Source organism: Chelonia mydas, chromosome 1 (assembly GCF_015237465.2).
Source record: "Chelonia mydas isolate rCheMyd1 chromosome 1, rCheMyd1.pri.v2, whole genome shotgun sequence".
NCBI lineage: Eukaryota > Metazoa > Chordata > Testudines > Cheloniidae > Chelonia > Chelonia mydas.
The window spans coordinates 80,114,227-80,132,573 of record NC_057849.1 but is presented as its reverse complement, the minus strand read 5'-3'; positions in this window follow the sequence as shown (position 1 = coordinate 80,132,573).

Sequence of the window (18,347 nt, the reverse complement as noted above, 5' to 3'; positions counted from 1 at the left end):
ACAGGCAACATTCAAATTAAAGGGGACAAAATTCTGCACTCAGTTACATACTGTCAATCTGCAGTATCTCTAGTGAAGTCAAAATATGCACATCTTTTTTTAAAAAAAAAGGTAATTTCTGATTAATGTGTCAAAATCCACTGTACACTCTAGGGGGCAGGAACTGTTTGCTATATGTATGTACAACGCTTATCACAAGGGGGGCCCTGGTTGAGGACTCTAAGCAGCTACTGCAATGTAAATATTAAATATGGCATTTGGAAAAATTATTAGTTTTCCATTTCTTTTGTTATGCTCATTTGCCAAGTTTTGGCCTGAAGTAAATTCTAACAGTCTAGTTACAAACCACTGTGAAAGTATGATGCACAGTGGAAACAGCAACTCAGTTCTAGATATTCTATAAGAACAAATTTACCTAATCACTAATTTCAAAATTTAATTTCTCTTAATTGATAAATTAAACAGTTATAAAAGTCACCAGGACCAGCTGGCATTAACCCAAGAGTTCTCAAAGAACTTAAATATGAAATTGCAGAACTGTGGTAGGTAACCTATCATTTAAATCAGTTTTTTTTAATCAGACAAGTGAAGGATAGCTAATGTGACACAATTTTTTTTTAAAAGGCTCCAGAGGTGATCCTGGCAATTACACACCAGTAAGCCTAACTTCAATACCAGGCAAATGGGATGAAACTGAATTATCAGACACATAGATGAACATGACTGTTAAGGAAGAGTCAATACAGCTTTTGTAAAGGTAAATCATGCCTCACCAATGTATTAGAATTCTTTGAAGGAGTAAACGAACATGTGGACAAGGATGATCCAGAATGTAACCTTTGGGTAGTCTAGTGTTCACTTCATTACCCTTTTCCAGTGTCTTTAAAGAACAAAAACCCCAGCTCCCACAGAAAAGTAGCTGGAGACCCATAGTTCAGTCTCTAAGGATCTTCAGCAATGATTGCACAGGGTCAACCTCCCTACCTTCAAGTCCCAAAAGGAACTAAAGAAATGAATTTAACTAAATCTAATCTAATCTTTTTTTTACAGCATAACATGGCTATTTTACAATCACTGTTATACATAACTATAAATAAAGAAAAATTAAAATCTGAACAGGTCAGTCCCCACAGAAACACATTTATAAGAAACAGAGTTCCCAAAAGCTTAGGTTTAGTTCACCTAAGTCTCAGTTAGAGAGTCTGATCTATACAGTCTGCTGAGTTTAAAACATCTTCCCTCCACTTGCTTGTAGGAATCTTCAGTTGAAATCCATGCAGATACTTCCTCTCCTGCAGTCACTGTTTGCTTGATCAGCTAACTGATTAAGCAACCACTCAGTTAAATGTATAGATTTAAAGAAAACCCTGCTGCAAAAGCCTGCTTTCTGCTCCTGGGCTCAGCTTCTTCCAATTCACACAGGGCACATGGCCCTTTGAAAAGCAGCTGCCCTGACTGCTTGCCCTCACGGAGTCTGACCCCAGCAACAGGGAACCTATTGGACCAGACCCTAAACTACCAAACCCATTCCAGAAGCTTCTGGATGTCGAGTGCTAAATCAGCCTAGCCACAGTGACGCAGACACAACTCACTCCTACCTTGAGTCCCCACAATGGGTCTCAAAGAGATATCTCCATGCATCCGATGAAGTGAGTTGTAGCTCACAAAAGCTTATGCTCAAATAAATTTGTTAGTCTCTACAGTGCCACAAGTACTCCTTTTCTTTTTACAAAACATATAGTGTAATTGGACTTTGTCAGCCTTGGACTCTGACAGCATCTTTCAAAAAAGCTAAGAGACTGATAGGAACCATTAGGAAAGGGATAGATAAAAAGACAGAAAATATCATAATGCCACTATATAAATCCATGGTACACCCATACCTTGAATACTGCATGTAGTTCTGATCATCCCATCTCAAAAAAAGACAAATTATGATTGGAAGAGGTACAAAACAATTGATTAAGGGTATAAAACAGCTTCCGCATGCGGAGAAATTTAAAAGACTGACTTTTTAGCCTGGAAAAGAAACAAAGGGGAGATATGATAGTGGTCTATAAAATCATGAATGGAGTGGAGAAAGTGAATAAGAAAGTGTTATTTACCCTTTCTCATAACACAAAAACCAGGGGTCACTCAAAATTAATAGGTAGCAAGTTTAAAACAAACAAAAGGAAGTATTTCTTCACACAACCCACTGTCAACCTGTGAACTCATTGCCAGGGTGTGTTGGGGAGGCCAAAACTATAATAGGATTCAAAAAGATATTTGTACCAGGGTCCACAAGCCACCCCTCTTCCTGGGGCCCACTTGCTGCCCCCAATAAGGCTCAGAGAGGCTTCAGGGTTGTACAACACCCATGTCTTTATTTACTTAACTTCATCCCACCACCAGTGTCCATCTATGTACAGGATTAATCTCCTCCTTTACAAGCAGAGCCAGCCAGAAAGCCTCCAATTCCCCAACCCCCCCCCCCCTTCTGGCTCCCTCCCAGCCTTTATAGCTCTTGGCTTGTCAGGCCAGCAGGCGTTGCCAATCCTCAGGCCAGCATCAGGCCTTTTCCATCAGCCCCAATCTGTTTCCACTGATTGGAGCTGACTGTAGCAGAGGCCTTTGCACCAGCACCCTGCCACAGTATTAGATAAGTTCATGGAGGATAGGTCATGTACAATGCCTGCCAGAATCAGGGCAAAGCTAATCTCCAGGTAACCCCACCAGTACAGCTGGCCTGCAGCAGGCTGACTGCTTAGCCATGCAACCTCATTGGTTGCAGAGGCCAGCAGTCTGGCTCTTAAGCCAGCAGCAGGGGTTTCCTGGCTTCTCAATGCTTGTGCTTACTGTTGTGAATATGCCTGCCTTACCCCTAGTCACATCTCTGCCCTGTGACCGTGCCTCAGTGGGTCACAACTGAGTATCAAATTCAGGACAAACTGCTGAAAAATAGGGCAGACACACCCCAAAACTGGTGATTATTCTCCCATGAGATATAACAAACCAGCAACCAAAGTAAACTTCTGTTTCACCACACTGGCTAACAAGAAACCAGAAAAGCAGTTTCCTTAGATATTCCAGTCCTTGTATCACCACCAAAAACACTAGACTTAAAGATGAGTTGTTCTTTAAAACCAATTTAATCAGATAAAAGGTTCTTCTGATCCCAAAGGACCAGCCACAGACCCAGTCAATATATAACTCAGATCTTACCCAGAAATCACGCCACTGCCAATCCTTTAGTATCTAAAATCTAAAGGTTTATTTATAAAAAGAAAGAAAGAAAGGTGAGAGTTAAAACTGGTTAAGGAATCAAATACATGCAATAATTGCAGAGTTCTTGGTTCAGGCTTGTAGCAGTGATGGAATAAACTGCTGCCTTAAGTCAAGTTTCTGATTGCTTCCAAATCATTGGAAGGTCCTCAATTCCCTGGTTAGAATGCTCCTATTACTGTAAGTCCAGAGGTTTCAGCATGAAGGAGGCAAAATGGAGGTGTTTCCAGCGCCTTTTATAGCTTCTGCCAAGGGAAAGGAATCCCATTGTTCTCACTGTGGAAAATTACCGGTAAAAGATGGAGTTTGGAGTCACATGGGCAAGTCACATGTCCATGCATGACTTTGCTTAGTTGTAGCAGGAAAGTCCATTAAGAGTAGATAGGCATCTTCCATTGTAAGTTAAGTGTTCTTTAATCAGCCATTCTACTTGACTAGTTCCTTCACAATGTGCTGGCTAAACACCCCGTTGGTGCTACCCAGAAGCAAACACCTTAGAAATACAGGTACATAGTTAATATTACTAACTTCGGCTACAAAAATGATACATGCATACAAATAGCATAATCATATTCAGCGAATCATAACCTTTCCATAGACATCTTACATGCTACATTTTGTACAAGATTTGTTGCAATTATATAATAGTAGTAGCAACAATGATCTACAAGCTCATAGTTTAATCAGATAACGTCACAACCCCTCCTTGCTCCAGTTCCTGATCTGTGGTTTGACTCCTGGCTCTGGCTCCTGATTATGGACTCCAGCTTGACCCTTAGCTCTGGTATGTGTTTTCTGCTTTCTACTTTGACCCTGGGCTTTGGCTTCTGACTAAGGCTCTGACCCTGACCACTAGGCTTGCTGCCTGCTCTGACCACTAGGCTAGACTGGCCTTGTCCTGATTAGCTGGCACCAATAGACTGTTGTGGCATCAGAACTGAAGTAGGCACTAGACTAAGAGAACCTTGGCAATACTGCATTAGGCGGCAATCTGTAGGTGAGAGGTGCAATTACAGGCCCCCATTGTGCAAAGATTTGCACACAAGCAAAAGGTCAGAGCACATGTGTAGTCCCCATATAACTTAATATAATAACACCTAGTTCTTATAGTGCTTTTCATCAGTAGAACTCAGAGTGTTTTACAAAGGTAGTAAATATCATTATCACTGTTTTACAAATGGAGAAGCCGAAGTCCTCAAAGGGGAAGTGACTCGTCTAATGTCAACCAGAGCAGTGACACAGCCAAGAACAAACCCTCCATCTGTTGAGTCCTAGTCCAGTGCGCTACATGCTAGGCCCCACTGCCTACATTGCTTAAAACTAAGCCTGTACCTAAACTTTTGCAGGATGGGTTCCTTAAAGGAAACTCCAATAAGTGTTCCAATAGAATTTTTCTTTCTTTTCTGATCTATAAATTTTGATCATCAATGGACATATTTTTGTTGGTTTGTGCATGTACAGTGAAATCAACACTTATGGATAAAAAGCTAATGCTTCCAAGCCTAAATATAAGCTAAAAAGAAAGGATAGGTTTTCAAATGGAATCAGGAAAAGTTTAAAATAGCTAGGAGCTGCAGCGGGGAAGATTTTCACATCAACAGTGGTGAGATTGTGTGAAAGATGACACTGATTGAATGTTTTCACTATGGATTGCGACCTCAGTTTCTTTGTAGCAGCACTCTGATGTGATATTTAAAGTGTTCCACTGAAATTCTGACACTTCAGTGGGGATCTGGAGCAGCGCTGGAGATGTTTTTCACATGTATGTTGGGCAACAATCCTTGTATAATTCTGTTCTATTGCCTTTTCAGCAGAATACATCAACACAAATTAGCTGTTTTAAAATCTCGGAAGTTTAATACAAAACGTAGTTCTTGTTAGAGCTTCTGTAAAATTATTAGGAATTCTATCAATAAAATGATTAAAAGAAAAATGACAAGTGTTACAATGTAAAGGTTATTTATCAGGTAGTATGTGCCTGTTTCTTCTAATCAGAAACATGTAGGGAGAATAGGGGCACACAAACATCTGGATGGATACCCTTACATGTTGTCATTCTTGGGCCTTTATATAAGAGCACCCACTGATAACTAACAAACAGAAAGATTCATGTACTAAATAAAAAAAATACAACCTATTTGTAATGTAGAAGGTAAGTATACTTGTCTCAAAATCTCTTAAGTTGGGTTGGAGCATTGTTTACATTTTATACATTTACAGCAATTTCCTATCCCAAATAAGAGCTGGCAAGAATACTCAAAAGTGTTTAACATGTATTTAAATTTGAAATAGCTGTTTGGTTCAACCAGTTCCATGCCTCTTTTTGATCCTTGTTTGTAAGCATTTCCCTCAAGCATTTTTTGTTATATGTATACATATAATCACGCATGAAAAAAAGTATTTGTGCACAAACAACAGTATGCTGCCCATAGTGATTAGTTATTCCCCTGTTTGTAAATATTTCAGTCATATAATCAGGAAATAGAAATCAAACCATCTGACTCAAGTGACCAGTTACACAGCAGTTTATGAATAGCCAGTCAGCTGAAAATAGTTTGTCTAAACTATTCAACAAATATTTATAAATGACAAATCACAATCAGTTCATGGGTTAGTGGATAGAAAAAAGGACGCAATCCATCTATAATTTAATTAAAATGAATAACATGACTAGCTCTCATCCTGATCAATCAAATGTGTTCTAATAATTTTGAAAGAAAGAACAACGCTTTTCGATATGCAACTAGAGTTGCTTAACCGGATTTGTAAAATCTTATTGATAGTAAACATACATTTTCTACATGGTTTAAGATGGGATACTTTAATCTTCATGAAATAGGAATCTGACACTAACCTAGCACCTTTCTTCCTAAAGAACTTTAGAAACCATGGGTCACTATGTAGTTGTCATGTGCACATAAATCCATGCCAGGAAATCCACAGCCAGAAGGGAATCAGTAGATGGACCTTTTCCCCACTTTGTAGGTTTTGGGATGTAGGCAATAAAAGACTAGAGAGGATACTTTACTTTATATAGAGAGGTCCTATATGACAATGCTACAGAGAGGCATTCTTGGTGGAGACCAAATTGTTATGGGCATACAATCCTTACACAGCAATGTCATCTAAATTGCCATCCCAACACAGATTATCAGAGTCCTACCAGAAATGAACTATGGTCTTGTTGATCAGAACGTTTCTTTTGCACTGCTTTTCACTTAGAGTAATTAATTCATCACTAGTAAATTTGATGCTTAATTTTATATCAAAAAACTTAAAGAACCTAAAAGAAAAGGAGTACTAGTGGCACCTTAGAGACTAATCAATTTATTTGAGCATAACCTTTCATGAGCTACAGCTCACTTCATCGGATGCATTCAGTGGAAAATACAGTGAGGAGATTTATATACACTCAGAACATGAAAAAATGGGTGTTATCATACACACTGTAAGGAGAGTGATCACTTAAGATAAGCTATTACCAGCAGGAGAGCCGGCGGGGGGAGGAGGGAGAAAATCTTTTGTAGTGATAATCAAGGTGGGCCATTACCAGCAGTTAACAGGAACATCTGAGGAACGGTGGGGGGTGAGGAAATAAACATAGGGAAATAGTTTTACTTTGTGTAATGACACATCCACTCCCAGTCTCTATTCAAGCCTAAGTTAATTGTATCCAGTTTGCAAATTAATTCCAATTCAGCAGTCTCTCGTTGGAGTCTGTTTTTGAAGGATTCTAGGTGGACTCCTCCTGAAGGTCGAAACAACAGACTGGACTTCTACATAGAGTGCTTCCACCAACGTGCACGGGCTGAAATTGTGGAAAAGCAGCATCACTTGCCCCATAAGCTCAGCCGTGCAGAACACAATGCCATCCACAGCCTCAGAAACAACTCTGACATCATAATCAAAAAGGCTGACAAAGGAGGTGCTGTCGTCATCATGAATAGGTCGGAATATGAACAAGAGGCTGCTAGGCAGCTCTCCAATACCACTTTCTACAAGCCATTACCCTCTGATCCCACTGAGGGTTACCAAAAGAAACTACAGCATTTGCTCAAGAAACTCCCTGAAAAAGCACAAGAACAAATCCGCACAGACACACCCCTGGAACCCCGACCTGGGACATTCTATCTGCTACCCAAGATCCATAAACCTGGAAATCCTGGACGCCCCATCATCTCAGGCATTGGCACCCTGACAGCAGGACTGTCTGGCTATGTAGACTCCCTCCTCAGGTCCTACGCTACCAGCACTCCCAGCTATCTTCGAGACACCACTGACTTCCTGAGGAAAACTACAATCCATCAATGATCTTCCTGAAAACACCATCCTGGCCACTATGGATGTACAAGCCCTCTACACCAACATTCCACACAAAGATGGACTACAAGCCATCAGGAACAGTATCCCCAATAATGTCACGGCAAACCTGGTGGCTGAACTTTGTGACTTTGTCCTCACCCATAACTATTTCACATTTGGAAACAATGTATACCTTCAAATCAGCAACACTGCTATGGGTACCCACATGGCCCCACAGTATGCCAACATTTTTATTGCTGACTTAGAACAAGGCTTCCTCAGCTCTCGTCCCCTAATGCCCCTACTCTACTTGCGCTATATTGATGACATCTTTATCATCTGGACCCATGGAAAAGAAGCCCTTGAGGAATTCCACCATGATTTCAACAATTTCAATCCCAACATCAACCTCAGCCAGGACCAGTAGACACAAGACATCCACTTCCAGGACACTACGGTGCTAATAAGTGATGGTCACATAAACAGCACCCTATACCAGAAACCTATTGACCGCTATTCCTACCTACATGCCTCCGGCTGTCACCCAGACCACACCACACGATCCATTGTCTACAGCCAAGCTCTGCGATACAACCGCATTTGCTCCAATCCCTCAGACAGAGACAAACACCTACAAGATCTCTGTCAAGCATTCTTACAACTACAATACCCACCTGCTGAAGTGAAGAAACAAATTGACAGAGCCAGAAGAGTACCCAGAAGTCACCTACTACAGGACAGGCCCAACAAAGATAATAACAGAACGCCACCAGCCGTCACCTTCAGCCCCCAACTAAAACCTCTCCAACGCATCATCAAGGATCTACAACCTATCCTGAAGGACGACCCATCACTCTCACAGATCTTGGGAGACAGGCCAGTCCTTGCTTACAGACAGCCCCCCAACCTGAAGCAAATACTCACCAGCAACCACACAACAGAACCACTAACCCAGGAACCTATCCTTGCAACAAAGCCCGTTGCCAAATGTGTCCACATATCTATTCAGGGGACACCATCATAGGGCATAATCACATCAGTCACACTATCAGAGGCTCGTTCACCTGCACATCTACCAATGTGATATATGCCATCATGTGCCAGCAATGCCCCTCTGCCATGTACATTGGTCAAACTGGACAGTCTCTACGTAAAAGAATAAATGGACACAAATCAGATGTCAATAATTATAACATTCATAAACCAGTCAGAGAACACTTCAATCTCTCTGGTCACGCGATTACAGACATGAAAGTTGAGATATTACAACAAAAAAACTTCAAAATCAGACTCCAGCGAGAGACTGCTGAATTGGAATTAATTTGCAAACTGGATACAATTAACTCAGGCTTGAATAGAGACTGGGAGTGGATGAGTCATTACACAAAGTAAAACTATTTCCCCATGTTTATTCCCCCCCCCCCCCCTCCACTGTTCCTCAGATGTTCTTGTTAACTGCTGGAAATGGCCCACCTTGATTATCACTACAAAAGGTTTTCTCCCCCCCATCCCCCCCCCCCCCCCGGCTCTCCTGCTGGTAATAGCTCACCTTAAGTGATCACTCTCCTTACAGTGTGTATGAAAACACCCATTTTTTCATGTTCTGTGTGTATATAAATCTCCTCACTGTATTTTCCACTGAATGCATCCGATGAAGTGAGCTGTAGCTCACGAAAGCTTATGCTCAAATAAATTGGTTAGTCTCTAAGGTGCCACAAGTACTCCTTTTCTTTTAACCATTACATCGTCTATATTCTCTAGCACTGTTACTTGTTTAAGATGACACTGGGTCAATGTGTGAACAGACTAAAAATTAGGAATACAAATTTCCTTCATTCACTCCTTAATTTGAAAGCTTTGTACTATGTGACCATAAAACATTATTCTATGCTATAACTTTAACATATACATATTCTGTTTTACACTGTACAGATATAAAGCACATACATTGCCTTTATGATACTGGATTTGATAAATGCCGTATATTCCTAGTCACAGAAATTAAACCATGATTTTTCTGGGTAGTTTTAATCATCCTCCATCAGCTGCATCAGCGGTGTACACATTTTCTGTAAAGTAAAAGCCTCCTGTTGTAAACTCTGAGGATTCTAGCATTTGTTTAAGATTCCCTGCTTGGTTTTAATCTTTCAGTTTATGTAAAATTGGTTAATTTGGGCCATTAGCATTTTGTTAAAGGGTCACTGTCAACTTGAAATTTCGTATTGGTGTAGCGGTGTTGGGCCCAGGATGTTAGAGACAAGGTGAGTGAGGTGATATCTTTTACTGGACCAACTTCTGTTGGTGAGAGAGACAAGTTTTCAAGCTTATACAGAGCTCTTCTTTAGGTCTGGGAAACTTACTCAGAGTGCCACTACTAAATACACTGTGGAACAGATTGATAAGCAAAAGTAGTTAAACATTTCAAGGGACAATTCAAAGTAAAGTGGCCTGTTAACACCCCTCTAGTCATAGGGAGGGAATGAAGGAGGTGGGGGAGTAAGCATCCGATGAAGTGAGCTGTAGCTTATGCTCAAATAAATTTGTTCGTCTCTAAGGTGCCACAAATACTCCTTTTCTTTTTGGAGATATGACAGTTTGCTATAGTGATTTCAGGTGCTATAGGTAACAATAGTTATTTTAAAAATCAGACAAATATGATTTTATAGTTGTCTGTTGTAAGATCTGCTTGGTGTGAGGGTGGCATGGTTTTCTTTGTTGAATTTATGTAGCAATTTGGACATTTTCATACATTTGCATTACACTGAAAAAAGTCTATTTTACTTTGATTACAATTAATAATAAAATAAAGCAAAAGTATTGCATTCTACTTGTAATAAGGAAGAGCAAGGATTCAGTGATCAGAGGACCAATTAGCTGTACATCAGATAATTTCACAATTATTAGAGTACCTTCTTTAAGCCTTAAAGAAACCATGAGCTCTTGGAACACTCTGCTAAGATCCCAGAGAATAATAGACCATAATTGTAATATAAAGGGAGTGATATGCAACTGAAAGTACATAGCCCTGAATGTCCTTTTGGATTAACTGCTGTTTAAAGGACTATAGGAATAGTTATTAGGGTTAGATTTAGAATCTGGCCTATGGGGAGAAACTGTAGTTATCACCTTATTGTCGGCTCCTTCGCATACTGCAGTGGCTGGGAGAGCAAGAGAAGGATTAAAAACAGTTTCTGAGCAATAGCACTTTCTGTTTTATGCATTACATTCCAAACATCAAAGCAGTCCCTGTGAATTGCCAAAGTGCTAATAAAATACTAGTAAGAAATACGATGCTAATGGCTCTCCTGTATGTCAGAGGATCTGCTAGCAATAGTGGCCTATAACATGTGACAGTTTTCTTATTTTATTCACTGGCCATACATTCCTGGAAACAAATGACTTTTGGGGTTGTGACAAGTGTATCTGATAGGTTGCTGTGTAGAAACTATTAACTTTAATAATAGAAGACAAGCTGTTTATGTAAATAATGACCCATCATTGTGGCATCTGATTTTATATGCCTGCTAAGCCCACTCCTGAAGACTTTACTCAGGCAAAAGTCCCATAGACTTCACAATTGCGTTTCAGTGGGCTTTTTGGCTAAGTAAGAACCCCACTTTTGTAAACTGCCTATTTGTGCTTTTAGCTCAGGAAACAATGGAGAAACTCAAGGCTGCCTACATGCCACTCATAGCACAGTTTTGCATTTATATGTTGTATACATTCATAATTCAATATTATTGGATTGACTCAACTTTTTAATATAAAAACAATCTACAATGTATTATTTACACAAACTGGTCCAGATTAATACTATCATGTATGAGTCTGTAGTAAAAAAACCCCTAATTCCTGTCCAAATTAGATTATTTGAGTCATTTCTTATTCTCTGCTACATATCTCCAAATAAAGACAAGAAAAAAAATCAGACATAAAAAGTAATACTAACAAGAGCAAAAAATTGTAAAAGCAGCTAGACCCTAGTTTAGACAAGTACAATCAAAGTGAAATAAGTAAATATAATCAATGCTCTTTCATTTATTTTAAATTATGCAGGTCAGAGTTTTATCTTTTTTAATGTGTACATAGAAAGCAATGCATAATGTGTATACATAACTAATCATAATACTACTAAATATTTTACACTCCCCAAGTTTCCACTTCCTACCTGTGCTTTTAAGAGTGATTTTTCCCCCCCTTTTAGGACAAGAATTGTTTAGCTGTAGAACTACAAGAGGAATGAAAATAAAGTAACAATACTAATTGCAGCATTAATGGGGGTGTCGGGGGGGAAATACATGAAAGCATGCAAACACAAAACCTCTGAACTGCAAAAGTACATAAGAACAAATTGTGAACCAGCATGAAGATTGCAAACTTTATATATGTATCAACGAAGCATGCCCAACCCCATCCTCCTACTTACTGCTGTCTTTGGGGAATTCCACTGGTCTGAAAGTGATGATAATCTGATGGTTATTTAGCAACCCAATGTAACATATTGGTAGTCTTAATCCAGCTCTTAATAGACAGAAATGGCTCTTATTGGCAGTTTCAGCAAAGATGGTCACTGATTATGTGGACATGAAAGTGAACTGCCTTCTCATCTCTAAAGATGATTCATCCAGAAACTCTTGAAGCATTTTGACAGGGAACTCTAAACCTCTTCTTCAGACACCTTGTAGCTTCTCATTCAATAAAGTGTTTATTTCCAAGTGACTGGATTTGATCTCTGCTTTCAGCTCATCTCCCAATCCTTTCTGAGACCTGAGAAAAGACCTGTGTATGTTTTCCTTCCTATTAGTCTGGTTTTAAAACTCCCAGCCTGCTTTGATTTCCACAAGCTATTTGTTCCATCTCAGTTCAGCAGGAATACTAGCTCCCAATTTCTCTCCTTGGTAACTTGATCCCTCTCTGATGACCCACTGTTGTCCCTTTGCCAACTGGTAGCAGTGTTTGGAGCCATGAAGGTTAGTTTCCTGTTGAATCGGACATTGGTGGCATAGTCAAGGGATCTCCTAGTATAATTTATTTAGAGAATGTCCAAGTCTCATTTAATTGAATAGAGGTGGACTTGAATGCACACAGGCAACTTCCTGATACTTACATGACACTTTCTGATTCCTTCATTTTCTTCAACTCAGAACAAAAAATGACAAAATTGTTTTTAGTTAAAATTTAAAATTGCACAGCACCCATTGCCTTACAACCCAGCATGGGGCAGAAACTGCCACCTCTTGGGAGTTAAGTGATATCTTCTCATCTCTCATTCTCCTTTCTTCCTGATCTCTGTACTGCTTTTCATATTGTCAACCACGACATCCATCCCAACCTCCTGGGACCATTTGTTGGAGTCTCAGCAAACTGGCTGCTTTGGGTTTGCTCCCATCTATCAGAGTCCTCTTTTTTTGGAGCATGCAGCAGAGAGATAGGCTAATCTACTAGATAGGGAGCTAGCCCTGAAAGACCAGGGTTCAGGAAATCACACCCCTTTTTTGTTTTTGAATTACCCACAAACAACTTCAATTTATGTGATTGTTATTCAGTATTTGAGGAGTGATATTTGAACACTTCCCAGCCCATGTTACTAATAAACTATTTGTTATGGCTGTTCCTTAAGTGCACTGTCCAGTAGCTGCTATTCACACTGTGTGACTGGTCACTTAACTTGCATAGTATTGTTTCAAGTCCCTGTTTGGATGACTCAAATCCCCAAAGAGCTCTCAGGCTGGCCCCATAAAACACTTTTAGTTCAAATACTACCACAGATAAAATGTTATGAGTATTCATCATGCAAATGTCTGTCCATAAGCATTTTTGCAAACATTCATTCATATGAACACTGATGGAAGTGAATAAAAGGGCTCATAAATATCAAAAAACCTGAATTTGTTTAGATGTTTGTAATGCCCTGGAGTGAGGGGGTCAAAGGGCAGTCCCAATCAGTGGTCAGAGTTCACACAAGGAGTCCAATAACCAGGAGAGCCAATCCAAGGGGAAAGAACACCAAGGCAGAATCAGGCAGGGCAACAAAGTCGGGTCAGTTGTGTACAAATAGTAATGAGCAGGCAATAGCCTGTTGCACAGACAAGGGCAGAAGGGAAGCAGGAAGTTTCTATTCAGTACTAGCCAATCAGGGTCAAGTTGGCGCACCTGAGTTTGTGAATTGCCAGCTGATCTAGTGAGTCTGTGTGGCATGATGGTTAAGGCTGTGTCCTGAAAACCGGGGGGGGAAAGAGGGGGTCAAGACCATGCTCCTGATAGGTACATTCTTTTCAACGCTGTCCACTTTTACTATATTTTCCCAGCTCTCTTCATAATCCCTTGTGTATTCAAAATCTTTTTATCAACACTATATTACCATGTGTGACAGAATGTACCCCTGTATCCACACCTTACACTCTGCTGTAGTAATTTTTGTACAAAGTATGCCTTGTGAGGTATCATCTGAAAGCTCATAATTTGCTGGTAACGATTGTCCTGATAATATGTGTGGCAACATTGTATGTGAAGTTATAAGATTTCCCTGTATGTTTATTAATACATGTTCCAAACCACAGCACAAGTTGGCAAACAGGTCTGTCTCAAACAAAGGAATGCCTACTCTGCTTAATTTGCACTTAAGCAGTAAACAGAGTCATCAACGGAAGGAAAACAAAAGAAGCTCCAACAGTTAAGGAAAAGTAGCAGGGAACATGCTTCCCTATAGACTCTTTGGCTCCTGAATCTCATCTGGAAATGTTTTTCAAGAGGGGGACTGACACTCTAAAACAGGGGTCTCAAACTCATTTACCTTAGGGCCAGTGCCAGTCCTCAAATCCTCCCAGAGGGCCAATAATATCACTGAAGACGGTGTTCAGAAAAGAAAACATCTATATTGTATTTTTTATGTCGAATTTCTTAGAAATAATAAAACTGTCCTACAATTTTATAGAATTCTTCACCTGCCAGAGAGTTTTTAGTGTTTGCCAGACACCTGGCAATGCTTCAGTTCTGTCAGTTTGTTGATGTTTGGCCTCAGTGACTGAGCAGTTGAAACCTTCAGGATTGCAGCAAGGTGTGCATGTGTTCGGTATTTTGACTTGTTTATATTCATTGTGAAAAAAAGTTTCTTACAAATGTAAGTACTGCCAAACAAGGACATGATTTTTCTGAAGGTTTTGCAAAGATTTGGGAAAGAGAGTGGTAGCTGTCTGAAGAACTCTGTGACATCCTCAGTTTCTCTGAATTTAGTTTTTAAAGATGTGTTGCACTGTATATCAATGAGTTCCATTTGTAAATCACATGGTGCTGTTTCCACATCAATAGAAAATGGATTAGCAAACATATCGAAGCTTTCTTTGTGCTTTCTGAAATCTGCAAACCGCTGATCAAATTCTTGCAAAAGCAGGTCAAGCTTAGTAGTGTATTCAGAACCACTGAACTGTATTTCAGAGCCAAGCTCTTCCACAAGTGACTTGCATGCTGGGAAATGAGTGAGATTCCCCTGAGAAATCTGATTTTTCCACAATTTTAGTTTAGTTGTCAATGCTCTCACATTATCATACACTGCTGTCACCAGCTGGCCTGGACCTTGCAGCTTCAGGTTTAAAATATTCAGCTCTTGTGTTATGTCAACAAGGAAAGCAAGATTTGTCATCCATTTGTGATCTTCAAATTGTGGTACAAGCATTTTAATTTCTTCCATGAATCTTTTCACCTTTTTTCAATTCAAAGAATCTCTTTAAAGTGGAACCCCTGCTTAGCCAGTGCACCTCAGTGAAGTAGAGCAAGTAACCATATTTAGATTTAATTCCCTCCAAGAAAGCACAAAACTGTCTGTGCTGCAAGCCCCTTGAGTGAATGTAATTCACACATTTCACAACAACTGACGTGACATCGTCAGATTTCAAAGATTTACTGCACAGTGCTTGTTGGTGAATGATGCAGTGCAACACTATTGGTTGCTCAGTGTTTTGCTCAGCCATCGTTCTTTGTACTAGTGCTACCAATCTGCTTTTTTGATCAATGATTGCTGGGGCTCCATCAGTGGGTAAGCCTGCTAACAAGTGCCATGGCAGACCACGTTGTTCCAGTGCTTCTGTGAGGCAGTGAAAAATGTCAACAATGCACGGTAGAACAGTGACCAGTGACAAGCTGAGCAATTCTTCAGTTACTGCAAAGTTTTCATCAACACCTCTCACAAATATGGCAAGCTGCACACTGTCAACCAAATCGGTACTCTCCTCAATTGCGATTGAATACGCGGGGAAAGCTGTGCCTTTCTCAATGAGCTGCCCATCGATATCTTTAGAGAGCGCAAGAATACGCCCTGCTACTGTATTTGGAGATAGGAGAGATTTTTCAGCAATATCAGCAATATGATCTCACCAACTTTAATAAAGCATTGTTTAATAAATTGACCATAAGTAAATGGCTTCCCACACTTCGCAATCATTTCACTCATGACCGAACTTGCCAAAACTGCTGACTCTGACTCTTTTCTCGCTTTCTGAAAAAGCTGCTGCTGCTTCACTAAGTCTTTTTTCAATTGTAAGACCATCTTCTCTCTCTCTTCTCCCTGATATTTATCATATTGCTGTGCATGTTTCGTTGTGCAATGTCGTTTGATATTGTCGTCTTTTAAAACAGCAACTTTGTCTTTGCAGCTCAAGCGTGAGGCAGTCTGTTTGTTTTGTCATTGAGTACAATCAACCGTTCATTTATCTTGGAGTTGGCGGTGTTCGTCATCAATTTTCCTTTTTTTAGGTTGAGACGTCTCTCTGTAAGGCTGTTTACAAGCAACCCGTGTGTGTGTGTGTGTGTGTCAGAGAGAGAGAGAGAGAGAGAGAGAGAGAGATGGGTTATTATTATCTGTGCACAATGGGTTATTATTATCCCTGTGTGACAGCTGGGGAACTGAGGCCTGGCCCAAGGTCACACAGGACATCACTGGCAGAGGCAGCGCCAAGAGTAGAAACCTGGTCTCCCAGGGACCACCAAGCACCTTCACCAAGACCACTCTACCACGAGGCAGTTCCTGCTCCACTTTCCCACACTCCACGCTCTGCTGACAGCAGGACCTTGCTGGGTTGGGCCTCCTTAGAGACAAAAGCGGTTGAGGAGGAGGCCTGCCCACTGATCAGATGCCCGGGGTGAGGAGCATGGCTACTACCCTAAAGAGATGGGGCAGTGGGTGGTTCTAACCCTCCCTTTGTGTCTGGGATTATGCTCCCATCAGGTTCAGTGCCTCCTGGTGCTCCTGCTGAGATGGCCCTCTCCTACACAACCTACCAACATTACATGGGACAGTGGGTAAAAAAGTAAATAAAGGGCCCCATTTCATTACCCAGACCTGCAATGCCAACAGCTAGAAAGAACCTCTTTCCTTTCTTCTTATCTTCACCTTATCGTATCTGCAGGCACCAGGCACATTGCCTCCATGCAGGCACCGTCCCCTGGAGCTCCCATTGGCCACGGAGTCAGCACTCGGGGTGGGGGGATGGAGGCAGCGTGCCCCCTCGTACTGTCATTGGAGCTTCACGAGTCACGCCACCTCCCAGCCCATTTCCCACCCTTTTCCCTTGCTGCCTTGGCCTCATGCCGCCCTGGCTGACTCTGCCCAGCGACTTGTGACACTGCCTCCATGGCTGACTCTGCCCGGTAACTCATGATGCTGCCTCCATGGCTGAGTCTGCCTGGCGACTAGTGATGGTATCGCTGTCCTTCTCCCCCAGCCAATGGGAGCTGTGGGGAGCGGCACCTGCAGCAGACAGAGCCATCAGTGTGGCTCCATGGGTCTTTCCTCCGCAGCTCCGCCAGCAACAGCAGGGATAGGGAACCGCTTGCAGGGAGCTGAGCTGCCTGAGATAAATGTCCCCCAGGCCACAGACCTCAAAAGTTTTACAAATGACACGTTGCCGAGTGCAACCCCTGGTAGGGTCCCAGGAGCAGCAGGATGGAGCAATGTTGGGGAGAGGGGCATGTGAATCTCTCCTGCCCATTCCCCTCCTGCCCCTCTCCCCCCTGCCCCTCCTGGCCGGCAGCCACAAGAACCAGATGAAAGAACTTTTTAAAAAGTTTCCACGGGCTGGAGTGCAGAGGCTCTCGGCAGATGGCCTGCAGCCAGGACTTTGAGACCCCTGCTTTAGAAAGAAGGGACAAACATAAGAGACCCCCAAGATACCCCCAAACACACCCATTGGTTCACTGCACCAGAAGGAATAAAGGAAGTAGATGTTGGACTGGAGGGGGGTCCTGTCCTAAGAAGTTTTGTCAGTAAGACTGCGGCGAGCATGTGGGGAGAAAACTTTGCTTTGAATTTACCATCATTTAAGTTAGGCACCAGTGGCATCTTATCTTTATTTTTCTTGTAGCCATTTCTGACTTTTATGCCTTGTTACTTGTACTCACTTAAAATCTCTTTGTAGTTAATAAGCTTGTTTTATTTCATCCATTCCAGTGTATTTAAACTGAAATGTTTGGGGAAACTCCATTTTGGGTATCAAGATGTGTACATATTATTTCTATTGATGAAATGACTGACTTTATATAAACTTGTATTGACCTGGAGAAGGCTGGGTAGTACAGGACATACATTTTTAAGGGGAAATCTAGGACTGGGACTGTGCTGGTGTCACCCTGCAATATAACCAAGGCTGATAAGAGCCAAAGTGTGGCTGGCTGGCTGGCAGAGACATAGCTGGGAGTGACTTGGATGCTGGAGGCTGTTTGTGAGCAGTCAAGGCTGGGGGCTACAGCAGCAAAGAAGGGTAAAGGGCACCCCAGGTTAGAGGTCAGGG